The sequence below is a fragment of the Camellia sinensis genome, chromosome 14 (genome assembly GCF_055761805.1).
Source record: "Camellia sinensis isolate YWXY chromosome 14, ASM5576180v1, whole genome shotgun sequence".
NCBI lineage: Eukaryota > Viridiplantae > Streptophyta > Magnoliopsida > Ericales > Theaceae > Camellia > Camellia sinensis.
The window spans coordinates 30,477,465-30,497,588 of record NC_138974.1 but is presented as its reverse complement, the minus strand read 5'-3'; positions in this window follow the sequence as shown (position 1 = coordinate 30,497,588).

Here is a 20,124-nt window from a genome sequence, read left to right as displayed (position 1 = left end):
AGAAAAAGAGGGTGAGGGAGAGCACGAGGGAGCCCGTCGTGAAAAGGAGGCAGGAGGTGACAGCAGAGAAGACCCTAGAAGTGGGGTTGGGGAAAGCAAGGGGGATGGAGAGTGGGGCGACTGGTCAAGGAGGCCAAGGAGGAGAAAAGCCCATGAGTGCCATGGACCCCAAGATGCAAGTAGAGAGTGGGTCAGTTGGCCCTGAAGAGGGGGTGGAGCAGCAGCCCAAGGGAGTTCCTGCGCCCCAAGGAGAGGGGGTCAGACTGAAGACTGCCATCTACCATGCGCCAGTAGCCTCTGGGCGACTGGAGGGAGAAGGAGGCCTAGCCAGGACAAATGCAGATTGCCTTTTGAGGGTAGTGGAAGAAGTGACCATAAGCTCGATGGCCTGTTTTACTGAGGTTGAGCTGCTAAGGGGTCTGTGTTCTGTTCAAATGGAGGCCATTGCCTTAGCAGGAGCCCTATTGAAAATAGCGGCGGTTGCCAAAGGCGAAGTGGGGCCACTGAAGGTAAAGTTAGAGGAGGCGAAGGCCCAACTTAAAAGTTTGAGGAGAGAAACTGCTGGATGGAGGAAGACCGCGCGAAGTGTGTGAGCTAGGGAGTTGGCAGAGGCCCAGAAGGCCAAGAAGATGTAAGTGTTGGTGATGGTGCAGGGGTACTCAGCCGATCGAGCTAATGCTGAACAACTCGCGACTAAGGTGGAGCTGGAGGTGGAATGACGCAAGGTGGTGTCGCTCGAGTTCCAATTGAGGAACGGGCAGAAGAAGCTAGAAGAGGCCCAGGCAGCCTGCACCGTCGCCAATGAACGGTGGGAGGAGGCCATGTCCAGCAACGAAGATCTTCGCACTCAGTCAATCAAAGAGAAAGAAGAATTGGATTTGAAGATTGTTGGGCTGGAGAGGACGCTGGCGGATGAGCGGGCCAAGTCGATGGAGGAGAAGGCAGGGTTGGAGAGGGAGTTGGAGGATGAGAAGACCACGTCAGCTTCTGAGAGGGCAGCGTACCCCGACTTGTACGTCGCAGCAGTAGAGCAGTTCAAGGGGTCTGCTGACTTTCAGATGGCGATCGATGCTGCGATTGCCAGTAACTTGGCAAGAGAGGCGTCTGGAGGGGCTGGCCCGTCGGGAGCGACTGTTGGGAGCAGGAGCGAAGAAGAAGTAATCTAGAGCTGCCAGCGGTCGGACTTCTACAAACACGAGATGGCTGAGTTCTGGGACAGCGGCTGGAAGATGTTTAAGCGTAAAGAAGAAGAGTTGTTCCCAGACTTGGACTTTAGCAGTGTGAAGATTGATGAAGACGACGTGGCCCAGACCCCCTTAGACGAGGGTGTTGAAGAAGAAGACCTTGCCTCAAGTGAAGAGGAATAGTTGGTGTGAACAAAATTTGTACTTAGAGTTTTGGTTGTTTGTTTGTTTTTTTTTTTTGTGTTTTTTTTTTTTTTTTTTTTTTGGAGTTGCTTTAATAAACTCATGTATAAGTTGTGAATGAATAAAATTATGAGCTGTGTTTGTGTTTTGTTGCTATTGTCTTTATTATTTGAGGGTCTGTAAAGAATGAAAGTGGTGGTCTACATAGGGCTTGTGTATAAGTCACTGCGAAGTTTAAAATGTAAGAAAACCTCAATGTGGAGTGAAGTTTAGAATATAAGAAAACCTCAATGTAGAGTGAAGTTTAAAATGTAAGAAAACCTCAATGCAGAGTGAAGTTTAAAATGTAAGAAAATCTTAATGCAGAGTGAAGTTGTGAATCATGACCCAGTAAGGAGCCAGTCTAACTTGGAAAACGTTGGACCAGAATTTGACTAAGTATGACAACTATGCCACGATTATAAAGTTGCAATAGTGGCCTTGGCCAATCTCTTCATTCGTGCTCAGTTCGGGTTGAGCCATAATGAAATTGGTCGGGCAGCCTCTTCAAGTAACTCAATCTGGCTGAGGCTTGTCAGGCTCAGTCTGGCTGAGGCTTTTCATGCTTAGTCTGGCTGAGGCTTGTCATGCTCAGTCTGGCTGAGGCTGTTCATTCTCAGTTTGGCTGAGGCTTGTAGCTGAGTGCTGCAATCAAGACGTTATTGAGGTATCACATAGATAATTGAGATATAAGATTGTTTTCATGTAAAGTGTAACCCATTGGATCGGAAATTTACATCATGTGAGAGAAGAAGAAAAACATTCAAGTGTGTAGATTACCAAAAAGAAAATACAAGAACTGATCAATAACAGACATAGGAATTTATTGAAAATAACGCTTCAAGTGTTCGGCATTCCACGGATGGGGGAGGTCTCGACCTTGCATATTCTGAAGTCGGTAAGTACCCGGACGAGATATGGCTTTCACAACGTAAGGTCATTCTCACTTGGCTGCCAGTTTACCCTCAGTCGGATTTTTGGTGGCAAGAGTTGCTTCTCGCAAAACAAGGTCCCCCACTGTAAATTCCCTCGGTCGGACTTTGCGGTTGTAGTGTGTTCTCATTTTCTGTTGGTATGAGGTCCGTCTGACTGCAGTGGTTTCTCGGAGCTCTTCAATTATCTCTAGGTTTGCCCGACGTAGTTCTTCAGTTAGTTCTGGATTCGGATGTAGAACCCTTGGGGTAAGAAGACGGATTTCCACTGGGATGACCACCTCAGCACCGTATGTTAAGCGAAAGGGGGTCCTCCCAGTGGGAGTTCTAGCGGTAGTGCGGTAGGCCCAGAGTACATTTGGTAATTCCTCAGCCCAGAGTCCCTTAGCAGCTTCCAACTTCGTTTTGATGATCTTCAGAAGAGAATGGTTGGTGACCTCAACTTGGCCATTGGCTTGGGGATGACCTGGGAAAGAGAAACATGGCTGGATTTGAAGTTCGGCACAGAATTTCCTGAACTTGGCATTGTCGAATTGTTTTGCCGTTGTCGGAGATGATGGCTTGAGGGATACCAAATCTGCATACGATCGACTGCCAGATGAATCTGGTTGTGTTCCGCTCGGTAATTGGGGCAAGGGGCTCTGTTTCCATCCCTTTAGTGAAGTAATCAATGACGACAATAGTGAATTTGGTTTGGCCTCGACCAATGGGCAATGGGCCAACTAGATCGATCCCCCATTTGGCGAATGGGTAGGGACTGCAAAATGTGATCAATTCTGTAGGTGGAGCATGGGGAATGTTGGCAAAACGCTGGCACTTATCACATTTAAGCACGACGCATCTTGATTGAGAGTAGGCCAGAAATAACCAGTGCGAAGTATTTTGTGGGCTAGGGACCTGCCACCCAAATGATTGCCACATACACCCTCGTAGACTTCTCTCATTACGTAGGTCGCTTGAGCAGGGTTGAGGCATCTCAGGTATGGGCGTGAAAGCCACGTTTGTACAAGAGACCACTAACAAGAATGTAATTGGACGACCGGATCCTGACTTTGGCGCCCTGCTGTTTGTCATATAGTAGTTCCCCCGTTGTCAAAAATAGAAAGATATCGGACGCCCATGGGATAGGTTCATTTTGGAGGAAGTGGACTTCTTGTTGGTTGGGGGAAATGGCAGGGTGGGTCAGGTGCTCGAGGCGGACACCGTGGCTGAGGTTTGACTGGTCTGCAGAAGCTATTTGAACCATCTCATCTGCTTTGGAGTTTTTCGCCCGGGGGATGTGCTTGATATGGAAAGTATTGAAGAGGCGAGCAAGGAGGAGTACAATATTACTGTAAGCCCGCATTGTGTCCTCTTTGGCATCGAATTCCCCCGTAATTTGTCTGATAATAAGCTGGGAATCGCTGAACACCCAGATATGGCTGACACTAATGTCTCTGGCTAGGCGAAGACCTGCTATCAATGCCTCATATTCGGCCTCATTATTGCTTGCATCGAATAAGAACCGAAGAGTACACTTGAAATAACCTCCCTCGGGGGTGGTGAGGAAGAGACCAGCCCCATTGCCTTCTTTGTGGGATGATCCGTCGACGTTGAGGGTCCAAGAATGGGGGTCTTATGCCTCAGTCTGGGGTTGAGGAGGTGGTGAGGCCGTGGTCGGAATGAGATTAGTGAATTCTAGGATAAAATTGACGATAGCCTGCCCTTTGATTGCCGTTCGAGGTCTGTAGGAGATATCAAACTGGCTGAGCTCGACTGACCATTGCATAAGTCGGCCGGACAGTTCTGGTTGTTGCATGAATTTTCTTCAACGGTTGGTCGGTGAGGACGATAATGGAGTGGGCCTGGAAGTAAGGCCGAAGTCGTCTTGAGGCTATGACCAAGGCTAAGGCCATTTTTCAAGCAATGGATAGTTCTGTTCTGCTCCCCTAAGAGCCCGACTGATGTAGTAGACCGGTCGTTAGATAGAGCTGTCTTCCCTGATGAGTGATGCACTAACTGCGGTGTTTGACACAGCCAAATAGAGAAAGAGGGGTTCGCCCGTGATTGCCTGAGAAAGTAAGGGGGGGTTGGCCATGCACTGTTTCAACTGCTGAAAGGCCTCTTCGGATTTTGCCATCCACTCAAAAGTTTGCCGACGAACTTTGAAGAAGGTGAGGCACTTGTCCGTTGCGCAGGAAATGAAGCAGTTGAGGGCGGCAACTCAGCCAGTAAGCTGCTGAGCCTCTTTAACTGTTCTGGGTGACCGTATTTTAATTATGGCCTTGATCTTTTCGGGGTTAGCTTCGATGCCCCGCTGACTGACCATGAAACCCAAGAACTTCCCAGATCCTACGCCGACGGCGCATTTCTCTGGATTGAGTTTCATTTGGTACTTTCGTAGGGTGCCGAAGGTCTCTCGCAGGTTGGCCAAATGATCAGTGGAGAGCTTGCTCTTGACTAGCATGTCATCAACATATACCTCCATGTTCCGACCTATCTGATGATGGAAGACAGCATTGACCAACCGTTGGTAAGTGGCTCCGGTATTTTTCAACCCAAACGGCATCACACGGTAACGGTAGGTGCCCGGTAGGTGATGAAAGAGGTGTGTTCTTGGTCGGACGGGTGCATCAGAATTTGGTTGTACCCAGAGGAGGCATCCATGAAACTGAGCATTTGATGGCTGATCGTGGCGTCAACCAGCAGATCTATGCGAGGAAGAGGGTAATTGTCTTTGGGGCAAGTTCGATTGAGGTCAGAGTAGTGGACCCAGAGTCGCCATTTACCATTGTTTTTACGAACCAGAATCACATTCGACAGCCACTTGGGGTAGTCCACATTTGTGATAAATTGTGCCTCAAGGAGCTTATCTACTTCAGAAACAATAAGGTTATTGCGCTCCGGATGAAAGATGCGCTGTGTCTGGCGGATGGGTCAGAAATGGGGCTCAATGCTGAGACGATGGGCTTACCCCAAGTGGCTCGAGGTCGGGCTTCGGGCTGCCCACGGGTCACGGGCCAATTTTACACTCTTATCAATGTGAATATTAACATGTCAATGTGAATATTTACATTGTCAACAGGCCGAGCCCGTCCCCGGCTACCCACGGGCCGTGGACGGGTTTCGAACAACTATGGGACGCGGGCTAATTTTACACTCCTATCAATATGAATGTTAACATGTCAATGTGAATATTCACATTGTCACGGATCGGGCCAAAACCGCCTCAGGCTTCGGTCGGGCTTCGGGCCGCCCACGAGCTGCGGGCCAAATTTACACTCTTATCAATGTGAATGTTAACATGTCAATGTGAATATTCACATTGTCAACGGGCCAGACACGGCCCGCCCCGGGCTGCCCATGGGCCGTGGACGGGTTTCGCTCCGCTACGGGACTGGGGTCAATTTTACACTCTTATTAATGTGAATGTTAACATGTCAATGTGAATATTCACATTGTCAATGGGCCGGGCCGGGTCGGGCCCGCCCTGGGCTGCTGGCCAATTTTATACTCTTATCAATGTGAATATTAACATGTTAATGTGAATATTCACATTGTCAACAGACCGGGTTGGGCCGCCCACGGGCCGTGGGCAGGTTTCGGGTAGCCACGAGGCGCGGGCTAATTTTACACTCCTATCAATGTAAATGTTAACATGTCAATGTGAATATTCACATTGTCAACGGGCCGGGCCGGGCTGGGCCCTCCCGGGTCGCGGGCGGGCTTTTGGCCGCCCATGGGCCGCGGACCAATTTTATACTCTTATCAATGTGAATGTTAACATGTTAATGTGAATATTCACATTGTCATTGGGCCGGACCGGGCCCACCCCGACTCGCCCATGGGCCGCGAGCGAGTTTCGCGCCGCCACGTGACGCTGACCAATTTTACACTTCTATTAATGTGAACGTTAATATGTCAATGTGAATATTTACATTCTCAACGGGCCGGGCCCGCCCCGGCTCGTAGTCGGGTTTCGGGCCACCCACGAGCCAATTTTACATTCCTACCAATGTGAATTTTAAAATATGAATGTTCACATCATTTAGTTGCTAATCGTTCAAAAAATATTTATAAAGGTATCAAAATTGAATGTAAGGGCATAAGTGTCCAAGAAAATAGTGTAAATCAAGAAAATGGACTTTATGGAATAAAACTATACATACATGAGACTAAATGGATTAAAAAATTCATTCATGGACTTCTTGAGTTAAAACACTTCTAAATTGGACTTATCAATAAAAATCCCATAAAAATACTAAAATTTGCTCCAATAATTATAACCACTTATTTTTAAAAATAAATAATTTATTTTTTAAGATAAATATAATTATCGAATCAAATAAAATTTTATTTAACATGATTTATATACATTGGACATAAAAATCATCGAATTAAATCAACAAAGTAGACATGTGATCGATTAAAACAATAATGCATGATCACACAGGAGATACGATATGAATTAAAAGTTAAAATATTCACTTTATTAAAAATTTAGTGCTCTTTTGGGATGTCTTATCGGGACAAAAATAGTCATATAAAACAAAATAAATTATTTTAATAAAATAAAATTAAATATTATATTTAATTCATAATTATTTTATTTTTTCTTATAAAAATTAATAAATTTTAAATAAAACATTTTAATTCAAAACTAAAATAATCAAAAAAATTAAAAAGCTAAAAATTCAATTCACAATTAACTTTTAGCTTGGACAAGATTCTTTATTTGTCATCATTTAAAAAAATTAAAAAATTAAAAAGTTAAAAAGTCATTATCTTATTTAAGTTATATTATTTTATTTAAATTATATTACCTCTCTATCACATTACTTCAAATTCAACTCATACCCAACTCATATTTCATAAAAATTTAAAAAGTGCACTTATTTACATCATTTCAAACAATCCGAAACTAAGGGGTTGTTTGAAATAACCTAAATAAGTGTATTTTTTATATTTTTACGAAAAAATGTGTAAAAAAATAGAGAGATAATATAATAAAAAAAATAAAAAGATAAAAAAATAGATTATTTTGATATGGCCAAACTTGGCCTAATTTTTAATTTTTAGCTTAGGCAAAGGTATCTGGAAACAGCAAAAGATGATCTGTCAATAGCAAAACCCATTTAGATATCACAAATGAGAAACCAAAGAAAGAAAGAGGACAAAAGACAATTAAAGTTTACCTGCGTGCGGCCAACGCCAAGGCACGTGGCGACAAAAAGGTTTCCCCTCTCTCTATCGGACTCTTTTTTCGTCAACCGAATTTACCAAACTATCCCTCCCCCACCCCCAAAAACTCTGCCACGGAGGACAGACGACACGTGTTTTGTCTTTTAGCGAGAAGCGCGTGACGGCATGTTTTTTGTCAGAACCCTAAGCCTAAGGTTTCTCATTATCTCATCTCTTTTCTCTCTCGCTTTGGATTTTGTCGTATCTCGTATTTATTGATGGAATACGAATACGTGTCGATCATCGTATAGAGACTTTTTGAAATGTGGGACCCAGTTGAAAAGGCTAACATAGTAACATATAGGGCAAATCACATGCACCTCTCTGAAGATTCAGTTAAATTATAAATATTTTTGAAGTTTTAGAAATTATAAATATTCTTCTAAAATTTATATTTTTATAACAAATTATTTCTTGAAATTTATATTTTTATAATAATTTATCTCTTAATTTGTTAGGTAAATAATACTTTTAAAAAATATTTATAATTTCTCAAATCTCAATACATATCTATAATTTTACTAAATTTCAAGGAGTATATATAATTTGTCTTAACATATAAGAAATTATTTGAAATAACTTAAATAAATACATTTTTTATCTTTTTATAAAAAAATATTAAAAAAATAAAAAAAATAAGAAGATAAATTATTTCTAACTTTCCAAACTTAGGGTTGGTTTGGAATGTTCTAAAAAAGTGTACTTTTTGACTTATTGACTTATATGAGTTGGGTTTGTGTTGAGTTTGATGTGATGCGTTAGAGAGGTGATATGATTTAAATAAGATGATATGAGTTAAATAGGATAGTGACTTTTTAATTTTTTGTATTATTTAAGTTATACCAAACTTAGCCTTAACCTAATTTAATAACCCATCGAACGTCTTGTTCTTCAATCTGAGTTGAGACGATGGTCGTTTTTTTGGTGGTGGTGGTGGTGGTGGGACCTTTTTGAAATCTTCAATAGGCATAATGAGCTAGGCGTTTGACACGTATTCCATCTAACTAGAATCTCCCCCGCTTGATTGATTAGATTTTTCTCGGGACATATCACGTGGGACCCGCTGTGCAAATGCCTTCCTTCCCCCTTGCCTGCTTGGTTATTATTCGCCCTCTCATTCCGTCTCAAATATTAATTTTTTATTATAAAATAATATTTTTTTTTGAAATTTTTAACTTTTTTAATATTATAATTATTATATTTTAAAAAATATTAATTTTTTAAAATTACCTTTTCATAGTATTTTTTTAAAATATTAATTATCATAATGATATTTTTTATATTATTAATGAATTTCAAAAAGTGACAAAATAGTAAATTCATATTATTTTATTTCTTAATTTTTGAAAATAGACCAATATTTTAAGATAATAAAAAGTGAAATAATGAACTAAAATATTACTTTTTGTATTTTTCAATATTATTTAATTTTTCAATATTAAGAACTAAAATAACATAAATTTTATATTTTTGTCATTCTTTTGAATTCATTAATATTAATATTAATATTTTAAGTGTAATAATTATATTGCTAAAAAAGTTAAATTTTTAAAAAAAGACTAATAATTTGAAATAACTAATAAGATAAATGTCACATCTAATTTATAATTATTTTATTTTTTCTCTCATAACCATCAAATTAACTTTTAAAAAAAAAACTATCATCCAAAATATAATATTTTTTTTTGGATGGATAAAATACAATACAACTTTTTTAACCGAAATAAAATAACAAAAAAATCAAATAGCATAAAACAAGGCCATTATTATAAAAGTTGCACAGTAAATAATAAAAATTACATGAAATAAAAAGGGAAAAGTGCATTTTATTGGTCATTTCTCAAAATAATTATATATTCATAAAAAAAATATTACTTTAATCATGAAAATTTCTAAAATGTATCATTAATCTATAATTATTTTTTAAAAATATCACTAATTTGTTATTATTGCAAATAAAAATAAATATTGATCACATATTAAATTTTTAACTATTTTTCACGGTTTTGTGGGTTGGTGCAAGTAGGATTTTTGTGTATGATAAATGTTAATGACTGCTTAAGAAATAATTAATAAAATTAAAATATTTTAAAACTCCTTGTATTATCTCTATTTTAATGACAATTTACTAGACTATTAATAACATAATTCTTAATTTAAATGATTATATTTAATGGTGCTATATAATGATATGTCTCGCAAATTCACAATAACATGCGAAGAGAGTTGCACTTTAAAAAATTATACCCCAAATTATGTAAGTATTGTATAAAATATTTGATAATTTATTTGAGATTCTTAGTATTACACTCTCACAAATATATACAAGTTGTGATTTTTAAAATTTTTAAAAGTTAACTTACGTATGTTTGTAAAAATTTATGCGATTTTGTGAGGTAATTTATGTATATTTATAAGAACTTATGTAAATATTTATGATATGCACTTACACACTTAAAAATTGTCTATATGTACATTGCACATTTTTATATAATTTATACTTATTTATAGAGGCTAATGAGACCCTAATCATCATTACCAAACATTTTTCGGTGAAATTACAATAATGAATATTTCAAGCATTACCCACAATTTCCAATATTACAACTAGACGTGAAATAACAAGAATGCCGTACCAAACTTGGAAAATTGACACATGCTTCTACGAAAGAATAATATTAAGAATTATAAAAAAAAAAAAAAAGACAAATTACACAAATAGTCCCTATAATTTGGGGTTTGCGTCACTTTGATTTTTGACTTTTTAATTGTGACACATTTGACCATGAATTTTGAATATTGTTCCAAATAAGGATAATTGAATATATAATTAGATTTTTTAAGGGTAAAATTATCAATTTGATAAAATATAAACTAATTTGACAAAAATAAATGTCAAACAAATATTTTTGAATTTTTAAAAATTATTTCTACATACTAAAAATAAAATTATGTAAAATTGATAAATCTTTTAGACATTTATTTATTTTTTTTACCAAATTAATTTTTATTATGTGTTTGGATGATAATCATGTAAAATTAATTTTAAAAAATTAATCATGTAATTTTTATTAATTTTACATAATTTTATCATTGGTGGATAAAAATAATTTTTAAAAAATTAAAAATATTTTTTTGATATTTATTTTTATCAAATTAGTTTATATTTTATTAAATTGACAATTTTACCCTTGAAAAATCTAATGATATTTTCAATTGTCCTTATTTGGAACAAAATTCAAAATTCATGATCAAATGTGTCACAATTGAAAAGTCAGGGACCAAAGTGACACAAGTCCCAACCTATAGGGACTATTAGTGTAATTAACCCTAAAAAAAATATTATGAAATGCATCATAAAAATTTCTCATTATTCGATTAGAGTATGATATTTTATTATATGCGTAATTTAAAGATGGAGAATCTTTTATAATCATTTTTATGATATATTTTTCATGATCTCTACCATTATTTTTATTGAAAAGATAGTGTTGCAATTACAGTATCAGAAAAGATTTAGGGTTCGTTTGGTTTGAATTTCCCAAAACTTTTTGGGAAAATTTCTCTACAAATGAGTTTTCAGAAAAACTAAAACCAAACAAATTTTCCCAAATTTTTTTTCTAAAACTTGTAAACCAAACAAGTTTTCCAAACAAATCTCTCTCTCATACACATCAAATCAATCACTTTTTCCAAAACTCTCTCTCAAAATAATTTTCCAAAACATCTTTCCAAAAAAACCAAACCAAACAACTTTTCGTACTTTTTATCTCCCAAACTCATCTCCCAAAATCAAACCAAACAAGCCCTTAGACTCCCAGGAGGAGTAACCCCACTACTTTCACTGTTTTTTGATTGGCGAAATTTTTTTTTTTTTTCTTAAAAGCTTGCTCTCACAGCCCCCACGTAGAGGTGGGGTGCTGGGTCCTCAGCAGAGCTCTTAAAGTATACAAGACATTTATAATATTGATTTTTTTTCTTTGATATATTAGATGGAAAAATCGAATTCATCTCCCATAGTGGGGTCTTCAGTTCTACTAAAATTGTACTTTAAAACTAGTAAAAATTACAGTTGAAGCCTTAATAAAGCAACCATGTGCATTTCTTGATACACAAGAGAATTGCATATATAATTTACATTACACATTGATAAAAATGGCTTAGGTCTAAACATTTTAATCAAAAAAATCATTATAAATTATCATATCACTCTCTTTATTGCACATCTTTTTGTTGAATAATGAATTATTTGATATAACTTTTTATAAGTTTAAAGTTGATAATTAAAAATAAAAGTTCAAAATATCTTTCTAATTATTTATTAATAATCAACTTATTTTAAATTATTTAAATTATTTATGTCTCACAAGTTACAAATATAAATTATACCAAACATTTGGCACAAGTTTACAAAATAAAATAAGTTTACACCAACCAGCCCCAATATGTATATATGAACATGGAAAATGATGGAGGTAAAAATAAAATAAAATCATTTTCAAAATCTATCTATCCAGTCATGCCCTTTACAGTCTTTAATTACAAGAAGAGAAAACAAATTTTTTAAAAAATGTGATATATTGTTTGGCACGTTAGGAGGGATAATTAGAGAGAAATAATGGCACGCCTAGTGGGTAGTGTTTTGTTTGGAAGCGTATTAGTTGTCGTATACGGAGGTGGCTAAGCATGTGCCACACACACACACAGCATGCCAAACATATTGCCGTGATACTTCCACCTTCTTCGCTTTCCCACGTTTCATTCTTGCTCCCTCTCTCTCCTCTGTTTCTATATCTTGTGATTGTATATATTATAAAATAAAATTAATTAAATGATATTTTACTAATTGATATAAAAATAAATTAGGTAAAGAGAAAAAAAAATGAAGATGGTATAAAAATTCGAAATTAAAAATGAAAAGGTAGGAGGTAAAGGATAACTTGAGAATAAAAAATTTGTGATAAAGTATCGCGTATGCTTTATATAATAGAACATAAAAGTCGGGTTTTTTTTTGATTAAAATAGTCATAAAAAACAAAACATCAAATCCAACCCATAATCATACAATCATCTCTCACAAAAAAAGTCAAAAAAGTCAAAAAGTCAAAAAGTTCTTCCCAAATCAGGCTAAAATAGTCAAAAAACTAAAAAGCCAACCCACTTCCCAAACGGAGGCTTAAATTATGTTTGATAACCATTATGGGTTGGTTTGGCAAGGGCTCATTGGGTTTTTTTGGCTCAATGAGCCATAAAAGACAGAATAGGCTCATGAGTCATAACAGACAAAACATCTCATCCAACCCCATAATCATTACACTCTTCTCTCATAAAAAAAATCAAAAAAGTCAAAAAGCCAAAAACCCTTCCCAAACTAAGCTTTTGAGCCCAGGCTCATATAGTCAAAAAAGCCAAAAAGCCAACCTACTTCCCAAACGGAGGCTAAGTTTACATATTTTTTAAAATTTTGCCTTTAGTGGAATTTTGTTATAGTTTTTTTTTTTTTTTTAAAAACTTCTTAGATTTATCTAGTTTAGACAAATTCAAAAAAATAAAAAATAAATTATTGAAGATAAAAAAAAATATATGACTTTTTAAGTTTTTTTTTTAATCTTTAGTAGACTTTTTTAAAATTATTTTATTTTATTACTTGAATCTAGTTTACTAAAACTTAAAAGTAATTTTTTAAAAAAAAAAATCACTAAAAGTTAATTTTAAAAAAATAACTGCTAAAAAATAATTACTTAGCTCCCAATTATTATTTAATAATTTAACCCCCCCCAAAAAATAATAATTAATAATAAAAAAGGAGGGAGTGGCCCACATCGAGTTCGGCTGCTTCTGGGCTAGGTCAACAACTAGGAATAGGAATGGGAATAGGAATAGCGTTTGGCATCTAGTGGTGCTGATTGGGTCAATACAACCCCCCACCAAAAGTCCAAAAACATACAAAATAAATTAAACTTTTTTCATTTTTAGACCAAAATTCTACACCCTTCTCTCCCTTTCCACTGCTTCTCATTTTGTCCTTTTCTCTACTTTTTGCTTTGATTTATGCTTTCTTTTTTAGTATACCGTAATGGGTTAGCATTTGGCATAGTTTTAAAAACAGAAAATAAAAAATATATATCACTTTGCTTGTTTGTTTATTTTTGATTTTTTTTTAGTAAAATTTTTAAAATTTGTGTCAATATATATTATATCCATTTAGACTAGACAGCTTGAAAAATTTAGAATAAAAAATCTGAAAAGTTTACTAGAAATTTTTAAAAGCCATTTTTTTTGGGGGGTCAAATAAAGGTATTTGAAATTGTTGTGTTTGTTTGTTTATTTTGTTGATGGCCTTTTCTTTTTTCCTTTTTTTTTTATTAGAATTTTCTATGACAGCCCTAAAAACTAAAAAAAAATAACTCAACAGTTTAAAAACTTAAGTAAAAATAAAAAAAGTTAGAAGTAATAAAAAAAAAAAAAAGAAGAAGAAGAGGATGAGAACAACTTAAAGCCAGGAGGATGTAAAGTGAGAAGATTACAATGCTTTGCACAATGAAAAGTGAGGGAGAAGTTGGAATAGATTGGGCTCCTCTAAATCTAATTAAAATTATTATATTAATTTTTTTCTTTTGATATATAACATAATATTTTATTTTCTTTGTTTTTAAATATTGGATTCTCAGGACAATACATTGCTTTTGTTGTGATGCTGTTGTGATGCAACAAAATGGATTGATGTTAGTTTTATATGGATCCACCACTGAAACAAAACCCGACCCGGAGAGAGAGATAGGCAAAGCAATTTGCCTTAGTGACAACTAAAGGCTTAAACCACCCTTAATAAAGTATAATTGCCCGACAGCAGCTGATTAAGAAATTAATTTTCGTCCCGATAATGATGGTAAGTATTATATATATATATATACATCTACATATCATTTAATTTTTGTTTCTAATCTTTTTCTTTTTATTTTTATTTTTTATGAAAACCAAGAAGACTCCAATATTTTTTAATGTTGACGTTTGGAATAATTAGGAGGCTGATTATTTTTTAAAAAATATAATTAATATCAATTTAGTGCACATGGTAGCTATTGCGTGGTCACCATTAGGGAAAAAAAACGTAATAGTGGTTGTTCTCCCTGTATCAGTGAAGTTAATTTAATCAGAAATGACATGTCAGAAATGACACGACAATGTATTTTGGAAAAATAATTATAAATAAAAGATAAATTTTAACGACATTAATAATTAAAATCATAAATTTATAATTTTTTTTTTTTTGAAAGTACGGTGATTGTCCCTTAGTTTAATAGGTCGGCACTTGGTGTTTCTGCATTACGGGGTGTTTTGAGAAGTTGGTAAAAAATTAACTTTTAATTTTTTACTAAGTTTTTTAGTTTTTTAAAAAGTGATTTGAAAAGTTGATAAAAAATTAACTTTTGACTTTTTAGTTTAATATTTATTTATGGTATCAAATCAAATTAAAATGACCAAAATACCCTTACCCAACATAAGAAATTTATTTTTTTATTTTTTTGTCATAAACCCCAATTTATAATTTCACACTTGCATTTTTAACACTTTCCAAACTAATTTTGTTACATTTTTGCCACTTATATTTTTAGACATTTTGATAAAAACATGACTTTTTATTTTGGTTCCCAAACGGCACATTATACACCTCCACTAAAGTTAAACTTTAAAATTGTCTAGTAATTTGGTGTGTGTGGAGACAAAAAAAAACTCTGTACAGAATGTAACCCTTCATGCTATTATGTGGGTGAAGATCACTTTCAATGATATTATTGTTATCAATCATATTTAGGCGTTGTTTGGGAAGAGTTTATTTGGACTTTTTTGACTTTTTGAGTCACAAAAGACATAATAGGCTATTTGAGCTACAACAGACAAAACATCACATCCAACCCATAATCATTACACTCTTCTCTCACAAAAAAAGTCAAAAAGTCATTTCCAAACCAAGCTTTTAAGCCCATGCTCAAATAGCTAAAAAAGCTAAAAAGCCAACCCACTTCCCAAACGGAGGCTTAATATATCATTTTATGTGTCAGAGTAATATTAATATATCATTTAATATAGTATTGAGAAATAAAATAGAATAAATTATATTTTGCCCTTTTTAAGTTTGGTCACTTTTTCATTTTAATTTGTAAAATTTATTTTTTGCCACTTTAGTTCTTTATGTTTCAAATTTTTCTCAATTTCTTCCTAAAATTAATTTTTGTTGAAATTTAAACAAAAAAATGTCACAATAAAGGACACATAATATAAAAAAATATTATTATATTAGAGTTTGAGTTTATATTACAAGTGTAGGTTATATACATTAAATAATTTTAATACCACGTGACTGTTTATGTATCATTTTTTGTTTAATTTATAATAAAAATTTACCTTCAGAATAAATTAGGAAAAATTTGAAATACGAAAGGGCTACATTGAGGAAAAATTAACTTTAAAAACTAAATTGAGAAAGTAACTAAATATAAAAATGATAAAGTTTAATTTATCTAATAAAATAATATAAAAATGTGATACTTGTAATATATATATATATATATATATATATATTTGATGGTTTTAATGAAATGGGCGGATAAACTAATGTGCTTATATATGGATCACATTTTTATTTTTATTTTTTTTTTATTTTTATTTTTATTTTTTTTTTTTATGAATCACACTATATATGTGTGTTATTCAAGCTCCACTGTATATGTGTTATATATAAAATATATAAATAAAAAAAATGTGTTTTTAAGCAAATTATGTTGAATTTTATAAACAAGTACTCTAAAAATATTTTGTAAAAAGGCATGTATAATTATTTTAAAATTTTATAACATTAGTTAACAAGATTCAATTATATTTATTTATAATATGTATGGATAAGATCATAATTTGTAAGACATGGGTAAATTACAAATACACCTCTTGAGGTTTGCTTAAAGTACAGATTGCATCTTATGGTTTAAAAAATTACAAATACTCCCTTGTTAAAAAAATTTATTTAACATAGTTAACTAAAAAAAATAAAATTCATAATTGCTCTCCTATACAATAATAAAAGGGTAAATTACAAATACACCCTCTAAAATTTGCTTAAAATACAGATTGTTCCCTTGTGGTTTGAAAAATTACAAATACTCCCTTATTAATTTTTTTTAAATATTTAATAAAATTAACTAAAAAAATGAAATTCATAATTACTCTCCTATACAATAATAAAATTACCTAAATTATTAATTGAAATATATTTTTAATATCATTAAAAATAGTTAATTGACTTGATGATTTATTAATAAAAGGGACGATTTGTTATGAAATTAAAAATCCCAAGGAGTGGAATGTAATTTTCAAAACTATTAGGAGTGATTCGTATTTTAATCAAACCTCAAGGGGTGTTTTTGTAATTTACCCATAATAAAATTACCTAAATTATTAATTGAAACATATTTCAAACATCATTAAAAACTATTAATTAATTTCATGATTTATTAATAAAAATCACGATTTGTTATGAAATTAAAAATTTTAAGAATAAAATGTAATTTTTAGAATTACAAAAAATAATTTATATTTTAATTAAATCTGAGACGATATATTTGCGATTCATAGGACATACATTGAAGAGAGAGAGAGAGAGAGTGAGTGGTGGCTTAGAATTGGATACGTGGTGACAATCTACCCTCATTAATGCTCTCATCACCGTCCATTGTAAATCACTGTCGCAAGTCTCCTTAGTTTGGTTATTTATAGATTGCTTTTAAATTTTTTTTCCCTTACATTTATTTTGAGAGTAGTGTTTGGTGTAATTTCATTTATAACTTGTTAAAAATAACCTAAATCAATTGAAAAAATTTGGTTATTAAGAAATTAAGGAATAAATATTTTTAAGTTATAATTTCGATTATTAACTATCATGTCTAAAGTGGCCTTGTGTTTTGTCTTAGCCATTGGCACATCAAGTGTTGTATTGACCAAAACTTCTCTTATTTATATCGTCGGTCAAGCAAATAAGCCCATCTATGGCTATATAGAGTTCGGCCCATCCACATCGCAGTCCTACAATTTAACTACTACTAAAAAAAGTTAAATGTTTAAAAAAAAAAAAAAAACTTATAACGGTCGTTAGTGTTAGAAAAATGTGTTAAAAAAAAGAATATATGTAAAAGTGTTTTGAAATATCTAAAAAATATATTAAAATTATTAATATTTTATAATACTTATTGACCGCCTTTACAGTTGTCATTGATAAGACCCATAAAAATAAAACTAAAATTTATGACACATAAAACACACTCATGAGATCAAACACTCCAACCAAATTCCCCCTCACTCATATTGTTGATTTAAGTATTTTGATAATGCGTAACATAATTTTTTTAGATTTACTTAAAGCCATAAATTCAATTAAAAAGACCAATAAAAAAGAAATGTAATGTTCACCAATATGTTGGGAGAACAAACTAATTTTTGTGATATTACTACAAACATTATATTTAATTGTTTTTTTGACATACTTCTTGGAATTCACACATTTTTCACATCATCATACAATTGTTATATAAACATGTCTTACAACTTTGATAGTTTTTCATAGAATTTTGTTTAATTATATAGTAAAATGCTAATGAATTGATTCAGATGACATATGATACAACTTCAAAATTATTTTAGAAAACAAAATGGTATTATTTCAAATATAATAACTATGATGGAGTGGAGGTGATGAAAATGAAGTCAATGACGAGGATCATGACTAGAAAATAGAGAAAGGACCCCAGGAGGGCCCTCGTAGGATAGCATTAAGGGTTTGAATTTAACTCTTCTTAGCTCTCACTATGGGAAGCAAGCTTGCTTTGTTTCCTTAACCCATAATTATTGTTAGTGCTGCAAAAATTGTATTGTATAGGCTTTGATGGAGATTGATGAATGAACCAAAAACAAAAACACTTTTAAAAATTACTAAAAGTACATAAATGTAAAATAATATGATGAATATTACCAGGTATTTTGGGCCAAAAAAGGTGGTGCTACCCTCTTTGCGAGGCTTATCCCAATCAATGATGAATCTACGGGGCTAGAGGGGGCGGCCGCACCCCAAAAAATTTGAAAAATTTTATATATTATATTAAAAATTTTAAAATAATTTAAAATTATAGGAGTTTGCACCTCCAAATTTTTCTTAGATAATTTCAAAATTATATAGAGTAGTCCCTCCTAATTTTTCAAACTATAGAGTAGCCCTCCCAAAATCTCAATCCTAGATCCATCCCTGATCCCAATTGTATCATGATATTCTAAGTCATTCTTTTTGTAGAGTTTATCGAGTAAATTATTTATATAAAAAATAAAGTTAATTAGATATCAATAGTTACATGATTGTATTTAAAGGAGAGTATTAGTTCTTTCCCTTATTCTTGAATCAAGTGAAATGAATTGACGAATCTATTTCTTTGCTTCTCATATATTTTAAAACAATATACATGTAGACACTAAGGGGTGTTTTGGAAAACAGCAATGATTAAGGGTCACAATTTTTGTGGCTCAAATGGCTCAAAATTGCTAAAACGACGTCGTTATGAGTACAAAACAACTTCAAAATTGTCAAAACGACGTCGTTTTGGCAATTTTGAGCCATTTGAGCCACAAAAATTGTGGCCCCCAAACATTTTCCTTTGGAAAAGCAGCAAAAAATCATATTTTTGGATTTTTAACTTTTTTACACAAAAAAGTCACAAAAAGTCAGCTTTTTAACACAAAAAGCCAAAAAGTTGCAAAAAAGCAAAAAAGCCGGCTTTTTAGTGACCTTTTTGTAAATACTACTAAGGGGTGTTTTGAGAAGTTGGTAAAAAGCTGGCTTTTGGCTTTTTACCTAGCTTTTTGGCTTTTTTGGAAGTGATTTGGGAAGTTAGTAAAAAACTGACTTTTTTGATTTTTGATTTAATGTTTTTTAAAAGTGTCACATCAGTCTAAAATGACCAAAATATCCTTACTTTTTAATTAAAAACACTTTTTTAAATTAATTAATTATAATGTCCCAAAGGGTAATTTGGTAAATTTTTAAGTGGCTTTTTTTTCTCTTCCCAAATGGGAATATCAACGTTTTGAAAAGGTTGGCGTTTTGGGATGGTGCTGAAAAACGCTGGCTTTTTGTTCACTTGCAAAAACGGCACTAAGTATGATTTTGAGACCAAATTATTCATTTTAATAAATAAATAAATAAATATGATCCGATCATTTACTTATCAATATCTAATTAATTTGATTTTTTTTTTATAAATAATTTAATTAGCACACCTTACAAAATAAACGGCTTATTGGGAACTATTGGAAATTTTATTTTATGAATGTGACTGTCATATGAAATAGACTATAGTAGGTGCCAATATTTGGTAAAAGTGTTTTTTTTTTTATTGTGAAATCTTATATAATATAATTATATTATTTGATGAATTTAAATAAGACATTTAATTAGCATATAAAATAATTTTGTTTTTCTTTTTTTTGTTTTACCACACAAAAAAAAATTATTTAAATATTTCTTGAAA